The sequence below is a fragment of the Pseudophryne corroboree genome, chromosome 3, assembly GCF_028390025.1.
Source record: "Pseudophryne corroboree isolate aPseCor3 chromosome 3, aPseCor3.hap2, whole genome shotgun sequence".
Taxonomy (NCBI): Eukaryota; Metazoa; Chordata; class Amphibia; order Anura; family Myobatrachidae; genus Pseudophryne; species Pseudophryne corroboree.
Genome location: NC_086446.1, coordinates 507302643 through 507319481, shown reverse-complemented (window position 1 = coordinate 507319481; position 16839 = coordinate 507302643). Strand labels below are relative to the sequence as shown.

The 16839-nt window shown below is 47.3% G+C and overlaps 1 long non-coding RNA gene across 2 annotated transcripts in view; it reads right to left on the bottom strand.

Annotated features, from left to right (window-relative positions):
- The window catches only part of LOC135056175 (uncharacterized), a 106117-nt gene that overhangs the window by 37213 nt on the left and 52065 nt on the right, over positions 1-16839 (bottom strand). The gene's annotated exons all lie outside the window — the stretch shown is intronic.

Sequence of the window (16839 nt, the reverse complement as noted above, 5' to 3'; positions counted from 1 at the left end):
AGTTGCGTAACGATCGCTCAGCCGTAGGCGAGACGCTCAAGCGTCACGTTCGCTCACGGCCCAGCGATCACAGGACACGTTATTGGCTATGACTAGAGTAATGATTCGCTATGGCGTAGCGGACGCTCGAGACCACGAGGAGATCACCAGCGGCGCAGACGCTCACAACGCTATACCTTTATGTCTAAACCTTATACCAATGAAATACACGGAATACCTTAATGTGAGTACAGGGTGTAAGTGCAACCTTGTGTAACCTGACTAACTACAAAGCTGCTTGAGCGTCACCGACGCTCAAGTGAACACTTAACACTATAGAAAATACACAGATACTGGTTTAGGTTCCAAAGCCTATTAACTGTATTATATCTAGTATACTTGTAAAAAGGGGATAACAGTACAAATGATACACTACAATATAACAGAGACTTCCTAACCACAGAACTAAACAATACTATCTAATACAATACAATACTAGTCTAGGGGAGATACGAGAGAGAGAGAGAAGGGAAAGAGAGAGAGAGAGAGACGGAGAGAGATGAGAGAAATTGGCTCACAGAAAGACAATGATAACGGAGAGAAACTTACGCACAGGGTAAACGATCGCATGCGCCTAGACATCCAGCACCCGATTTTCAGCAATGAGAACCGTTGAAGAGTGAGAGCTGGATGTGGTCGGCCTGCCTATTTATGCCCCACACACAATGCAATCCTACAGTCCCTACAATCCCATTGTCCATTGGACGTCGGAATTCGGCCCTGCATCATAACAAAAGGTCATAGGTTGATTCATACAGGTGGGCTGTGACGATTTCAAACAGCTCAGGTGGGTGGGGAACTAGGTTTCCCGCCGCATACCTGAGTATGAGTAAATAGTAGAAATGGACATAAACTTCTTATGTCCATAACTATTCGCACGAGCGATTAATACGCTCCAAACCAACACCGGAATATTGCTAATTAAATACTCTTCCGATGGGTACCAAACACTGCTGTATGATTCCTGTTAGACCCTTCGTACGATACAAAGAGGGATTCCTTAGCTCAGGGACCTTCTATATTAACCAAACTTTCAGAAACTATCAAAGGGACCATGATCTATAAACTACATTAATTGTGAAAATATGTAACGAATGAGTCGCACGCTACGACTACATAAACTCTACCGTAAATACGCATACCGCGCCTGCGAGTGCACGCTATTGCGGGTATGCGCCTTCACGGGAGAGCGTACGCATGCGCAGCACGGACCAGTGTGCGGTGCAAATATGGCAACGTGCATAGAGACATTTTTCTGACTTTGACAGTCCACCCTTTGGCAGTCAATAATAACTGCCACAAAACATTTAAGGAGAAAAATGCAAGTCAGGGGTTAATTGATTTCCATGGTGGGGTAAGGAAGAAGAGAGGAGTAGGTGTGAAGAGGGTATGACCTAGTGAGAAAGTAGAAGCATGTGTGTATGAGTCCATGTTTGGAGGGTCATGTATCATCGTGCCGTACGTGTTGTAAATCAAGCTTCGAGGTATTGCGAAGTATACATTTGAATTCCTTCTTATCCTGTGGTACAGGTCTGTGGATGGGCTGTCAAACTTTACCGAGCTCTTTTCGGATTTTGAACAAAATGGGGAGCACATTTTAGTTGATGATACATGAATGGGGGAGGTATGTGGTTGCTGATATCTGTGCCTGTATTCCCTATCGTCTATGTGTGTCATTACCTGAGGGTTGTAGAGATGAAGATAAAGAACACTTATGGAAAATGCAATGATATTCTATGTCAGGGAAATGTACATCTGTCGTCGAAGTTGTGTTCGGTATCTGTTGAGAGTCGTCTTCTTTGCGCTGTATTGCTCCTTGGGCATGAGCAAATAGCTTTGTCTGAGCCATCAGATTTACAAAAAATGTTGGGCTAGCGTGAGTTTAAAAGTACTAGGGAAACTGGGGATCCGTGGCAAAGTTCATCAAGTGTCCATTTCTCAAGTGGTCAAAACTTCATCTTTGGTGCTTGTCTGTTGTCTGTATAGCGTCTCGTCAACTTCCTCGTCCAAGGGGGTCTTTGTATCTTGGAGAAAAGCAGAAAAACAGGTGAAAGAAACGGACCGTATAATCGCATTTTCATCACATCCTGGTTTCTATCATTGGGTCATAAATCAAATCCAGGTTAATTACGGTTTCCTCACTCCTCAAGCTCATCACTTTTGTACTTTGTTTGCACCTCATTAAAGCCTGCCCGCATCTAAATATCAATCCAATCGATATAACGACACCCAAGATACATAGTAGAAACTTTCCAACATCCATTATGACTCCTTGAGCCCAGTCTCCTAAACCGGAGAACCAATTTCGCGGGTTCAACCATGACACCCAACCAGTCAGCTCATTACCTACAGCAGCAAGGGTGAGATTGTGTTTTCGGCGAAATTCCCACTTTAATTGGAGAATGTCGTCCATCTTTTGGTCTATGACCTCTACCGGATCCTCGGTGCTATTCGTGATATAAGTGCAACACTTTATGCCGTACTGTGTTGCCAATGTAACACAATATCCGCCTGTTACTGCTGTAAGATAATTAAGAACCATCCTATGCTGAACTAGTTCTGTTTTATAAGCTTGAAGTTCTCTTCCAGTGTATCTAAACGTGTCATCATACATTTCAGTGATATTATCTAACAAATTGGCGAGTGCGGAAATGTATCTATAATTCATCACTCCTCGAGCGGTGCGAGTGAAATCTAACGTTACCAGAACCTGAATCCCGGTGGATTCATGGATAAGATCGGAGGCCGGATGCTCTAACCTTTCTGACAGTTGTCTTTTAACTCGGTGCTCGTAATGAGTGTGAGTATAAGGAGCTTGGGCACCACGGTGTATGTCCTTCATTTTGTCATGTGTTACAGTCATCACTTCAGGCAATACTTTTCCAATATAACACAATCCTTCAGAGTTTGGGGCAAGCCACTTGTACGCCTTTCTCCCGCATATGAAATATGCGTCATCGGGGAGAACATATGGGACGGAGAAGGACATGACCATGTTACAAACCTTCCAGGTGAAATCTCCTGACCCTAATTCTTCCATCTGCCTAATGCACGTATCAGTTTGTACGATATGTGCACAGTATCCTGGTGATACCTCTCCAACTCTAGTAATCCTATTTCCTAAGGTATATCGATACCGAAAAGATTTTCCTCTACTGGCTATGTGGCGTACCAGCTCTGTATCTGTAGGCATTCTATCTGCTCTGTGTGAAAAGGTCATGGTAAGGTTGCTCCATGACACCTCCCAATTTCCCGGTTTTCTGGGATTGGAGATATTGAAACATAAGAGGGACCTATCCACATGGTATTGGTGGAGCTTCAAACTAGGAGGGCTGGAGATATTAAACCTCCGGTCCACCGGTCTCCCACCACTTAGCTCAAGTACCTCCCCTAACGTTAAAGGAAATGGTACTAGCCCTGATTTGCTATGACCCTGAGGTACTTGAGAGCATACCCAACAATCTGTTTGGTTTAACACATTACCCACTAAAGAGTGATAGTCACTCAATGGATGCCGGTCTATATGGATATTAAAACTAGATTGGCATTTCTTTATGCATCCATCTTCAACCAGATTATCACAGAGCCTACAGATACAATTTTCTTCAGCTAACAATCCATCACAATTTCTTCTATCGGATCGTTTTCTGATACTCGCCTTTGCTTGTTGGTTTGGTTGATCTTGGAAAACTACGCCTCCATCATCATAATCGGAACCCATTCCAGAACCTCTCTCGACCTCTATGGTACTCTCGCCGGAACAGACTGCTCTGGTCAACATCATGGTTAACATCAAAATCCGGATCACAGTCTTTTGGGGCAAGTCCATCTTTGAGGAGGAAATAGAGAAGAATGAGAAGGGGGAAAAAAGAAATTTCAAGGAAGAGGGGATGGGAAGTGGAGAAAAACAATAAAAGGGAGAAGGGAGTCGACAACTGCTTTCGGTCTTCAAGGCTCAGGTGCCGCCTCAGTCCTCCTGGAACAGACACTCCAGTGATACAACCTCTACCGTCTGTTCCTTATCACGGGACTTCTCTGGATCAGCAACCTTTTTGCAGTGGGATGAATGGACCCAAGTCTCTCTCTCAGCCACCTTCAATGCTGTGGTGCTAGTCAATAAGACCTGGTATGGTCCTTCCCATCTATCAATAAGACAACCTGAGCGTAGAAAATTTCGTATCATTACATAATCCCCAGGTTCAATGTCATGACAATTACTATCTGGTAAATCAGGAATCACCAACTTCAGATTATCATTTTGATTCCTCAACTGCTTACTCATGTTAATCAAGTACTTTACAGTTACTTCATTGTTACATTTCAAATCATCCTGAGGGTTAATCATGACATGCGGTTGTCGACCAAACAAGATTTCAAAAGGAGACAGATTAAGAGGGGACCTGGGAGTGGTTCTGATGCTATACAAAACAATGGGTAAAGCTTCTGGCCACGTCAATCCTGTCTCTGCCATTACTTTACTCAATTTATTTTTAATAGTGCTGTTCACTCTTTCGACCTTCGCGCTCGCCTGTGGACGGTACGGAGTGTGCAGCTTGCTATCAATTCCCATCAACTTACACATTCCTTGAAAGACATCACCTGTAAAATGGGTACCCCTATCACTTTCAATGATTCTAGGGATACCATATCTACATACAAATTCCTGCACAATTTTCTTAGCTGTAAACATAGCGGTATTTGTAGCTGCTGGAAAAGCTTCGACCCAATTCGAGAAAACATCTATACAAACAAGTACATATTTCAAATTTCGACATGGGGGTAATTGAATGAAGTCGATTTGTATTACCTGGAAAGGGCCGCCGGCAGGTGGGATATGGGATGGTTCTGTAGGTATTGCTTTTCCAATATTCTTTCTCAGACAGGTAAGGCATGACATTGCTCTTTTACTCGCATGAGAGGAGAATCCTGGGGCGCACCAGTATGCTCTTACCAATTTGCACATCCCCTCCTTGCCTAGATGAGTCAGCCCGTGAGCTGCTTCAGCCAGACATGGAAGGTATGCCCTGGGGGCCACTGGTTTACCATGTCCATCCGTCCAGAGCCCTGAGGACTCCTGGCCATATCCCTTTGCCTTCCAGACTGCTCTCTCCTGTGTGGAACACAAATTCTGCATCTCACACAACTTCTGTGTGTTGATGGTATTAAATACCATCAGTTGTGTGGTGTCTGTCTGTATGGGGGTAGCAGCTGCAAGCTTTGCGGCTTCGTCTGCTCGGCCGTTACCAAGGGATACTGGGTCTTGGCTATATGTATGTGCTTTACATTTGATAACAGCCACTCTGTCGGGTTCCTGTATCGCTGTTAGAAGCCTTTTTATGTGAGCTGCATGCGCTATCGGTGTACCAGCCGCCGTCATGAAATTTCTGAGCCGCCATAGGGCTCCGAAATCATGTACTACCCCGAAGGCGTATCTAGAATCGGTGTAGATATTGGCTGACTTACCCTTAGCCAATTCACATGCTCTGGTTAGGGCGACCAGTTCAGCAACCTGGGCTGAGTGAGGTGGGCCTAGCGGTTCCGCTTCTATGGTGTCTTGGTCATCTACGACTGCGTATCCAGTACACAAGTCTCCCGAGTCTGACTGTCTATGACAACTACCGTCCGTGTAGAACGTTAGTTCTGCATCTTCCAGTGGGTTGTCACTGATGTCAGGCCTTGCGGTAAAATTTTGGGTCAAATATTCCATACAATCATGTGTATCTCCCTTTGCATTAAATCCTCCTTCCCCATCACTCTCACCTTCCACCCTTTGTGTCTGACCAGGCACACCTGGGAGAAATGTTGCAGGATTTAATGCACTGCATCTCCTTATGGTGATGTTTACTGGGGCCATTAATGCCAATTCCCATCTTGTAAACCTTGCTGATGAGACGTGTCTGGTTTGGGCAGAATTCAATAAGGCAGATACCGCATGCGGTGTATGGATTGTGAGGTTGTGGCCTAGCACGACATCTTCGCTTTTTGTCACTAGCAATGCTATCGCCGCAACGCTACGCAAGCATGTGGGGAGGGATCGCGCTACCGTGTCTAGCTGGGCGCTGTAGTATGCGACTGGCCTGCTGGCGTCACCGTGTTTTTGGGTTAGTACACCTGCTGCGCACCCAACACTTTCTGTTCCGTATAGTTCAAAGGGTTTCCCATAGTCTGGCATACCTAGTGCTGGTGCCTGCGTTAGGCACTGTTTGAGTCTCTCAAATGCTGTTTCGGATTCGTCTGTATGCGAAATCCGGTCAGGTTTGTTTGAAGAGACCATTTCCTGCAAAGGTAACGCCAATATGGAAAACCCTGGGATCCAATTACGGCAATACCCACACATTCCTAAAAACGTCCTGATCTGTTGCTGGGTTTGTGGCAGTGTCATGTCTCTAATGGCTTGGATTCTATCAGCGGTCAGGTGTCTCAGTCCTTGTGTTAGACAGTGTCCCAAATATTTTACCTTAGTTTGGCATAATTGTAACTTGTCTTTGGAAACCTTGTGACCTGTGTCTGAAAGATGAAACAGGAGCTGTTTCGTATCCTTCAGAGATGCTTCCAGTGAATCTGAACACAGTAATAAATCGTCCACATACTGTATCAATACTGATCCACTCTCTGGTTGGAAAGACTGTAAACAATCATGCAAAGCCTGAGAAAATATACTTGGACTATCTATGAAACCTTGGGGTAACCGAGTCCACGTGTATTGGACTCCTCTGTATGTGAATGCAAACAAATATTGGCTGTCAGGGTGCAGAGGTACCGAAAAGAAAGCGGAGCAGAGGTCAATAACAGTGAAAAATTTGGCAGTGGGAGGAATTTGCATTAGGATGACAGCTGGATTAGGCACTACGGGGAACTGACTCTCAACTATTTTGTTAATCCCCCTTAGATCCTGCACTAGCCTGTAACCCCTCCCCCCACTCTTTTTAACAGGGAAGATGGGACTATTGGCTGTGCTGGACGTTCTTACCAGAATGCCCTGTTGCAGCAAGCGTTCTATTACTGGGAAAACTCCTAACTCCACCTCTGGCTTCAGAGGATACTGTGGGATTTTTGGAGCTATCCTACCATCTTTTACTTGTACAACTACTGGAGCTACGTTTGCCATTAATCCAGTGTCCTGTCCATCTTTTGTCCAAAGTGACTCTGGTATCTGAGATGTCATCTCTTCTACTTGGGATGGATTCCTATTTGTCATAATGGAATGTGACATTAATTTTGATGGGGAGTCTAACATGTCTCGTACCTCCTGAGCGTGATTCTCAGGAATGTCCAAGAATACACCTTCAGGAGTACAATAAATGACGCAACCCATTTTACATAGTAAGTCTCTCCCCAGGAGATTAGTTGGTGCCGATGCAGCCAGCAAAAAGGAATGCTTGGTATGCAAAGGCCCTATTGTAATCTCGGCTGGTTTGCTAACAGGGTAGTGCTGGACTACTCCTGTTACTCCCATGGCTGGAATTGTCCTACCAGTGGTTCTCATGCCCACTGTCGAATTTATCACTGACTTGGCCGCCCCTGTGTCTACAAGAAAGTTTAAAGTTTTACCAGCTACATTGATTGCAATCTCTGGTTCGCTTCCAAGACTGGCAATCAATTTAACTGGCTGCAGATTACAGGTGTGGCCACACCCCTATTGGGTATGCTGACCTCCCTGAATCCCATTGGCAGCAACTACTTGTGGGGGAGTTAGCTGGGAACTACCAGAGGCCTGCCAGTCTCTGTTCGGGGGATATCTTTTTGTTTCCCCTGTATGTGGCTCAAAACTCCGCCTCTGTGGACCCTGCTCCCAATGTCGTGTGTTGTGTTGTTGTCTAGGGGGTTGAAAAGATCTTTGTACATTCTTTGTTCTACATTCTCGTGCAAAGTGTCCCGGTCTGTTACAAGAAAAACATGTTATTACACTTGCCTTACCCACAGGATTCGGTGGTACATACGCAGGCTGCCTTGTGGTCAGCGCCTGTATACTTACGGACATCAACTTATCACTTTGCGACTCCCTGTGTCTAGTGATGTTTTTGTCGTGATCAACAGCAGCCTCTCTCAAGGTGGACACTGACAGACCTCGCCAACATGGTTGTGTGGTCTGTACCCTAGCCTTTAATGTTTCTTTCAAACCATCCATCAGTACAGATACTGCTACTTCTCGATGGTTTGGGTTGGTCTTAATGTCTTCTATACCAGTGTATTTTGCCATTTCTGATAGTGCCCGGTGGAAATATTCTGCTGCCGTTTCGGACTCCTTTTGCTTAATGGAAAATATTTTATTCCATTTAACAACGGCTGGGAAATACTCCTTTAGCTGTAAATTTATCCTTTTTACATTATCCTGGTCGTACACATCTGTAAGCGGTACATCTTTATCTAGTCCACAATCAGCCAAGAATTTAACTGAGTCGACATTGGAAGGTAAGCAAGCTCTTAGCACTATCTGCCAATCCTTATTATTGGGCTCTAAAGTGTTTCCTAGATCCCTGATGTATTTTTGGCTTGCCACTAAATCTTTTCTGGGGTCTGGGAATTCAGACACTATGGTCCTCAATTCCATTCTAGTGAACGGGCAATACATGGCAATGTTCCTGACGGGTGTGGCTCCTGATGCATCTGTTTTCCCATTGGGAACTACTATCACCTTTACAGGAGCAATTCTAACAGCCTCATTCTGCGTAGATTCTACAACTTGTGGTACAATTGTTTCAGTGTAGTGCATGGTGCCGTACTTACCCGTTGACACGACCTCACCTATCCCTCCGCTAGGGGCCTTCACTAATCTCGTGGGTGGTGCAGTTCCCACTGTGGTTTCTGATATGGTGGCCGCTAGAGAGAGCGCTGAAATTGTTGCCGAATCTTCTTCTTGATCACACTCCTGAGGAAGGTTCAAAACAGGGTACATCTTGCACGGGTTAATACTTGCATGAGTTATTTGGTTAACATCATTAACATTTACAGGGTTACTAAGAGTTTGTGTTTTACAACCCAGTGCGTTTCTCTCCGTAATCAACTTCTCTCCTGCAATGTATGGTGGTGGTGGAGCTGTGGCTATCAGCTTCCTGACTGCCCCAGATCCCGCCGCCAGAGCCAAACCTCTCTGTATCTCACCTTCCTGGTGCCATAACTGTAAGTAATCATGATGCTGAATTCGTCTCTTTGATGATTTTACGAGACATATCCTCCTCCTTAAATTTTGTAACACGTCTGGACTGAAGCTACCTATTCTTGGGAATTTGTCCCTGTCTTGTACAGTCATTCTCTCCCATTCATCACATAAAGATTCGGTGTGACTTCCATATTTTTCACACATTACATATCGTGCCGACCCAACTGGTCGGTTCACAGAATCAACCTGAACCAGGGTTGATCGCCCCCTACCTGAGCAACTGGCCCCCATAGTCTGCAGGTGTTGCTTAGTCCTCCTTGGATTTCTGTATCAAGGTTTTCAGCAAGCCTTTACAGACAACCAAATTACTCCACAGTAGGCCGGCGGTGGCGGTTTACCGAGTACCCCACTCACTCGCCCACCTCGACCAATACGACCTGATCACACCGATATGGTGCTGGCGTACTCGATACAGGGCCCCTATGGAACCTTCAGTTTACTGGAACATATGAGGGTTACCCGCAGGACACTTACTCTTTCCAGTAAAGGTGGGGTTGTTAGATAGTTCCTGAGTGACCAGCGAACTTCCCTTCCAAAAATAAAAAATTACACAAATCACGTCAGAATGTACAGATAGCGTTTGTGACCACTTTACTCTAATGGTATTAGGTCAGATTACTAACTACTGCACACAATTACGTGCGGTCCAATCGTTCAGTACACAAGCACTACTTGTTATGTACTGAGAGATCAATGGAATCGATGTTTCCGGCCGCGATTCCTTCAGCAAGAGCTTATGGCCTATATGGGTTCTGCACCAACACCCCAGGCGTTGTGCCACTGGACTTTTATAGCGGACCTCTTTGTCTATTTTACCTGTTACCTTATGACCTCCTGGTCTGTTACCTTATGACCTCCTGGTCTGTTACCTTATGATCCGATATACTCTAATGCTCAAATATTATTTAACCAGGGATGCCTCCCTAGCCACCGTATATGTCACTTACACGTGTGTCCCTTGACGAGTACCCGACTTTCCTTTTGGTTCCACCTTAAAGTTATATAAACTTTTGTATACAAAACCACACTCACTCAACACATGTACACTTTTGTTTCTATATCTATTTCTGCGCAGAAATTGTCTTCAGTCCAACAGTGTTACTAATTAGGAGCAGGATCTGTTAAGCTAAATTTCAGATTTTCCAAAAATAGATTTGCGTTATTTACCGCGTCGCGTTATTTACCGCTGTGCGTTACTTATCGCCTTTGCGCTAATTATCGCTTTGCGCTAATTCAACTTTTCGTGACTTGAGCTACGTGGGCGTAACCAGACGCTACGTTGCGTAATGTACGCTGCGTGCGTCTGCCGTTTGGATTGCGTACGCAAGTCTTTTGTTAGGGACACGTGTACGCAAAACAAAGATCCACCGTAACACAATTTCTACCTTTATCAATGTAGATGATCCCTGATCATCTACCGCACACCACACTGACTGTCTTATCTCCCAGACAAGCCGTGTGTTGGTCTATACTTTAACTATTACCTCTACTATGAAATAACAGCAAATCTCTTTTTGCACTTTCTATCAACTATAAAACTTGGCAAACAGGAATAGTGATATACGAAATTTGAAAAAGAAATGCAGATAAATGTATGTGTGCGTGTATACGCAAGACAGAAGAGAAATAAAACAGTTTTAAAAGACACAAGCGTTTTGTTCTTACTTCCGGTTCCCGGATTCCTTCAGCACTCTTTATCTAAGCGAAGCAGACGCTTATCCCGTCAGCACTGCGAGACAACCTCCCACCCTTTGCTGGGGGGATAATGTCTGCTGATCTACCTAGTGCAGATATGAGAAGGATAGGACGAGTCCCCAATTGACAATGCTAAATTCCCTTGTCGTATAAACAACCCTTTATGAAGCTAAGAACACTGTACGCTGTTTACTTAAGAAGTACCGTAATGGTACGCTAGTTGCGTAACGATCGCTCAGCCGTAGGCGAGACGCTCAAGCGTCACGTTCGCTCACGGCCCAGCGATCACAGGACACGTTATTGGCTATGACTAGAGTAATGATTCGCTATGGCGTAGCGGACGCTCGAGACCACGAGGAGATCACCAGCGGCGCAGACGCTCACAACGCTATACCTTTATGTCTAAACCTTATACCAATGAAATACACGGAATACCTTAATGTGAGTACAGGGTGTAAGTGCAACCTTGTGTAACCTGACTAACTACAAAGCTGCTTGAGCGTCACCGACGCTCAAGTGAACACTTAACACTATAGAAAATACACAGATACTGGTTTAGGTTCCAAAGCCTATTAACTGTATTATATCTAGTATACTTGTAAAAAGGGGATAACAGTACAAATGATACACTACAATATAACAGAGACTTCCTAACCACAGAACTAAACAATACTATCTAATACAATACAATACTAGTCTAGGGGAGATACGAGAGAGAGAGAGAAGGGAAAGAGAGAGAGAGAGAGACGGAGAGAGATGAGAGAAATTGGCTCACAGAAAGACAATGATAACGGAGAGAAACTTACGCACAGGGTAAACGATCGCATGCGCCTAGACATCCAGCACCCGATTTTCAGCAATGAGAACCGTTGAAGAGTGAGAGCTGGATGTGGTCGGCCTGCCTATTTATGCCCCACACACAATGCAATCCTACAGTCCCTACAATCCCATTGTCCATTGGACGTCGGAATTCGGCCCTGCATCATAACAAAAGGTCATAGGTTGATTCATACAGGTGGGCTGTGACGATTTCAAACAGCTCAGGTGGGTGGGGAACTAGGTTTCCCGCCGCATACCTGAGTATGAGTAAATAGTAGAAATGGACATAAACTTCTTATGTCCATAACTATTCGCACGAGCGATTAATACGCTCCAAACCAACACCGGAATATTGCTAATTAAATACTCTTCCGATGGGTACCAAACACTGCTGTATGATTCCTGTTAGACCCTTCGTACGATACAAAGAGGGATTCCTTAGCTCAGGGACCTTCTATATTAACCAAACTTTCAGAAACTATCAAAGGGACCATGATCTATAAACTACATTAATTGTGAAAATATGTAACGAATGAGTCGCACGCTACGACTACATAAACTCTACCGTAAATACGCATACCGCGCCTGCGAGTGCACGCTATTGCGGGTATGCGCCTTCACGGGAGAGCGTACGCATGCGCAGCACGGACCAGTGTGCGGTGCAAATATGGCAACGTGCATAGAGACATTTTTCTGACTTTGACAGAAGACACAATGCTGCCTAACAAAAGAGATGGGAGAAGACAGAAGGCTGCAAGATTTTGAGAGATAGAGGCAAGGGGTCCGTGGCAGAGGTACAGGGGTTGGCACTGTAACCAAAAAAAGGACCGGAGATGAGGGGACTATTAAAAAACCCAGAAAAGTGGGAGCACTTTCCTGTTGCCAGAATAGGGCAGACAGACCACCTTAGATACCCGTACCTGGTGCCGGAACGGAACGCCGACCACATTAGATAGCTATTTTGTGTACCGGAACGGGGTGCAGGACATCCAGACCACATTACACAGCCATTCCGGGTGCCGGACCAGGCAGCAGATCACCTTAGATAGCATTCCGGGTGCCGGAACGGGGCACAGTCCACCTTAGATAGCCGTTCCGGGTGCCGGAACAGGGCTCAAACCATCTTAGACAACCGGTCCGGGTGCCTTAGATAGCGGTTTCAGGTGCCGGAATAGGGCGCAGAACACCCAGACAACTTAGATAGCTGTTCAGGGTGCCGGAATAGGGCGCAGAACACCTTAGATACCAGTTCCGGGTGCCGGAACAGGGCTCTAACCATCTTAGACAACCGGTACGGGTGCCGGAACAGGATGCCGACCATCTTAGATAGCGGTTTCAGGTGCCGGAATGGTGTACAGAACACCCAGACAACCTTAGATAGCTGTTCAGGGTGCTGGAATAGGGCGCAGAACACCTTAGATACCAGTTCCGGGTGCCGGAACAAGGCTCTAACCATCTTAGACAACCGGTCCGGGTGCCGGAACAGGATGCAGACCATCTTAGATAGCGGTTTCAGGTGCCGGAATGGTGTACAGGACACCCAGACAACTTAGATAGCTGTTCAGGGTGCCGGAATAGGGCGCAGACCACCTTAGATACCTGTTCCGAGTGCCGGAACAGGGCTCTAACCATCTTAGACAACCGGTCCGGGTGCCGGAACAGGATGCCGACCATCTTAGATAGCGGTTTCAGGTGCCGGAATGGTGTACAGAACACCCAGACAACCTTAGATAGCTGTTCAGGGTGCCGGAATAGGGCGCAGAACACCTTAGATACCAGTTCCGGGTGCCGCAACAGGGCTCTAACCATCTTAGACAACCGGCCCGGGTGCCGGAACAGGATGCAGACCATCTTAGATAGCGGTTTCAGGTGCCGGAATGGTGTACAGAACACCCAGACAACTTAGAAAGCTGTTCAGGGTGCCGGAATAGGGCGCAGAACACCTTAGATACCAGTTCCGGGTGCCGGAACAGGGCTCAAACCATCTTAGACAACCGGTCCGGGTGCCGGAACAGGAGGCAGACCATTTTAGATAGCTGTTTCATGTGTCGGAATGGTGTGCAGGACACCAAGATAACCTTAGATAGCTGTTCCGGTTGCCGGAATAGGGCGCAGACCACCTTAGATACCTGTTCCGGGTGCCGGAACAGGGCTCAAACCATTTTAGACAACCGGTCCGGGTGCCGGAACAGGATGCAGACCATCTTAGATAGCGGTTTCATGTGCCGGAATGGTGTACAGAACACCCAGACAACCTTAGATAGCTGTTCAGGGTACCGGAATAGGGCGCAGAACACCTTAGATACCAGTTCCGGGTGCCAAAACAGGGCTCAAACCATCTTAGACAACCGGTCCGGGTGCCGGAACAGGATGCAGACCATCTTAGATAGCTGTTTCATGTGCCGGAATGGTGTACAGAACACCCAGACAACCTTAGATAGCTGTTCAGGGTATCCGGAATAGGGCGCAGAACACCTTAGATACCAGTTCCGGGTGCCAAAACAGGGCTCAAACCATCTTAGACAACCGGTCCGGGTGCCGGAACAGGATGCAGACCATCTTAGATAGCGGTTTCAGGTGCCGGAATAGGGCGCAGAACACCCAGACAACCTTAGATAGCTGTTCAGGGTGCCGTAAAAGGCTGCAGGCCACCTTAGATACCTGTTCTGTGTGCCGGAACAGGGCTCAAACCATCTTAGACAACCGGTCCGGGTGCCGGAACAGGATGCAGACCATCTTAGATAGCGGTTTCATGTGCCGGAATGGTGTACAGAACACCCAGACAACCTTAGATAGCTGTTCAGGGTGCCGGAATAGGACGCAGAACACCTTAGATACCTGTTCCGGGTGCCGGAACAGGGCTCAAACCATCTTAGACAACCGGTCCGGGTGCCGGAACAGGATGCAGACCATCTTAGATAGCGGTTTCATGTGCCAGAATGGTGTACAGAACACCCAGACAACCTTAGATAGCTGTTCAGGGTGCCAAAATAGGGCGCAGAACACCTTAGATACCAGTTCCGGGTGCCGGAACAGGGCTCAAACCATCTTAGACAACCGGTCCGGGTGCCGGAACAGGATGCAGACCATCTTAGATAGCGGTTTCATGTGCCGGAATGGTGTACAGAACACCCAGACAACCTTAGATAGCTGTTCAGGGTATCCGGAATAGGGCGCAGAACACCTTAGATACCAGTTCCGGGTGCCAAAACAGGGCTCAAACCATCTTAGACAACCGGTCCGGGTGCCGGAACAGGATGCAGACCATCTTAGATAGCGGTTTCAGGTGCCGGAATAGGGCGCAGAACACCCAGACAACCTTAGATAGCTGTTCAGGGTGCCGTAAAAGGCTGCAGGCCACCTTAGATACCTGTTCTGTGTGCCGGAACAGGGCTCAAACCATCTTAGACAACCGGTCCGGGTGCCGGAACAGGATGCAGACCATCTTAGATAGCGGTTTCATGTGCCGGAATGGTGTACAGAACACCCAGACAACCTTAGATAGCTGTTCAGGGTGCCGGAATAGGACGCAGAACACCTTAGATACCTGTTCCGGGTGCCGGAACAGGGCTCAAACCATCTTAGACAACCGGTCCGGGTGCCGGAACAGGATGCAGACCATCTTAGATAGCGGTTTCATGTGCCGGAATGGTGTACAGAACACCCAGACAACCTTAGATAGCTGTTCAGGGTGCCGGAATAGGGCGCAGAACACCTTAGATACCTGTTCCGGGTGCCGGAACAGGGCTCAAACCATCTTAGACAACCGGCCCGGGTGCCGGAACAGGATGCAGACCATCTTAGATAGCGGTTTCAGGTGCCGGAATGGTGTGCAGGACACCCAGACAACCTTAGATAGCTGTTCAGGGTGCCAGAATAGGGGGCAGACCACCATAGATTCCTGTTCCAGGTGCCGGAACAGGGTGCAGACCAGCTTATACAACCGTTCCGGGTGCCGGAACAGGATGCAGACCACACTAGATTGCCGTTTCATGTGCCGAAATGGTGTGCAGGACACCCAGACAACCTTATATAGCTATTCAGGGTGCCAGAATAGGGGGCAGACCACTTATAGATACCTGTTCCGGATGCCGGAACAGGGCTCAAACCATCATAGACAACCGGTCCGGGTGCCGGAACAGGGTGCAGACCACATTATATTGCTGTTTCATGTGCCGAAATGGTGTGCAGAACACCCAGACACCCTTAGATAGCCATTCCGGGTACCGGAATAGGGCGCAGGCCACCTTAGATAGCTGTTCCGGGTGCCGGAATAGGATGTAGACCACCTTAGATACCCATTATGGGTTCCGAAACGGGCAGCAGACCACCTTGGATACCCATTCTGGATACCGTGCTAGTGTGCAGAACACAGAGACATCTTTAGATAGCCTTGTTGGGTGCCAGAATTGGACGCAGACCACCTTAGATAATCGTTCTGGGTGTTGGAACCGGGTGCAAAAACACCCATACATCCTTATATAGTCAGCACCCCCACAGCTGTGCTTCCGTCGCTGCCCCGCCAGTGTTGTACTATACCGGCTCCTGCTCACACAGTGACAGGCAGCCTGCATTGGCACGCTGCAGTGACTGCAGCATCCTGTACCACCTAAGCTCCGCCCCTCCCAATTCCCAATGTCCGCAGTAGGAGAAGAACATAGCGCGGTTGACAAACCGGCAGCCAGGTGGAAGCAGCTGCCCTGGAGGCTGAAGTAAGTATAACACACACAGACACACACACACAAACCAGGGATGTCTTAACAGCAGTGTAGGCCCCTGGGCACAGCAATGCACTGGGGCCCCTACCCATCCTCTAGTGGAAGGGGTGCTATCAGCGGCAGCTTTGGTGTCCCGTGGGTGGTGGGGGGTGTTTTATGGGCCCAATTCAGGACGGATCGCAATACGCAATCCAAACGCAAAAATTACTAAAAGGATGCGGTGCATGCACAGGGCCTGTCCTGCGCCCGCATTTTCTGTGTGCGCCCGCAGAAAATGCAAATGAAGTGTTCGTGGGGCAGGGTGCGGCAATGCTCCTTTTCCAAGGCAGAGACTTAGCTTTGCGGGGGCGTGGCTTGGAATTGAGGGGCGTGCCAGCATGAATGGGGTGGACATGACAAGGGCATGAT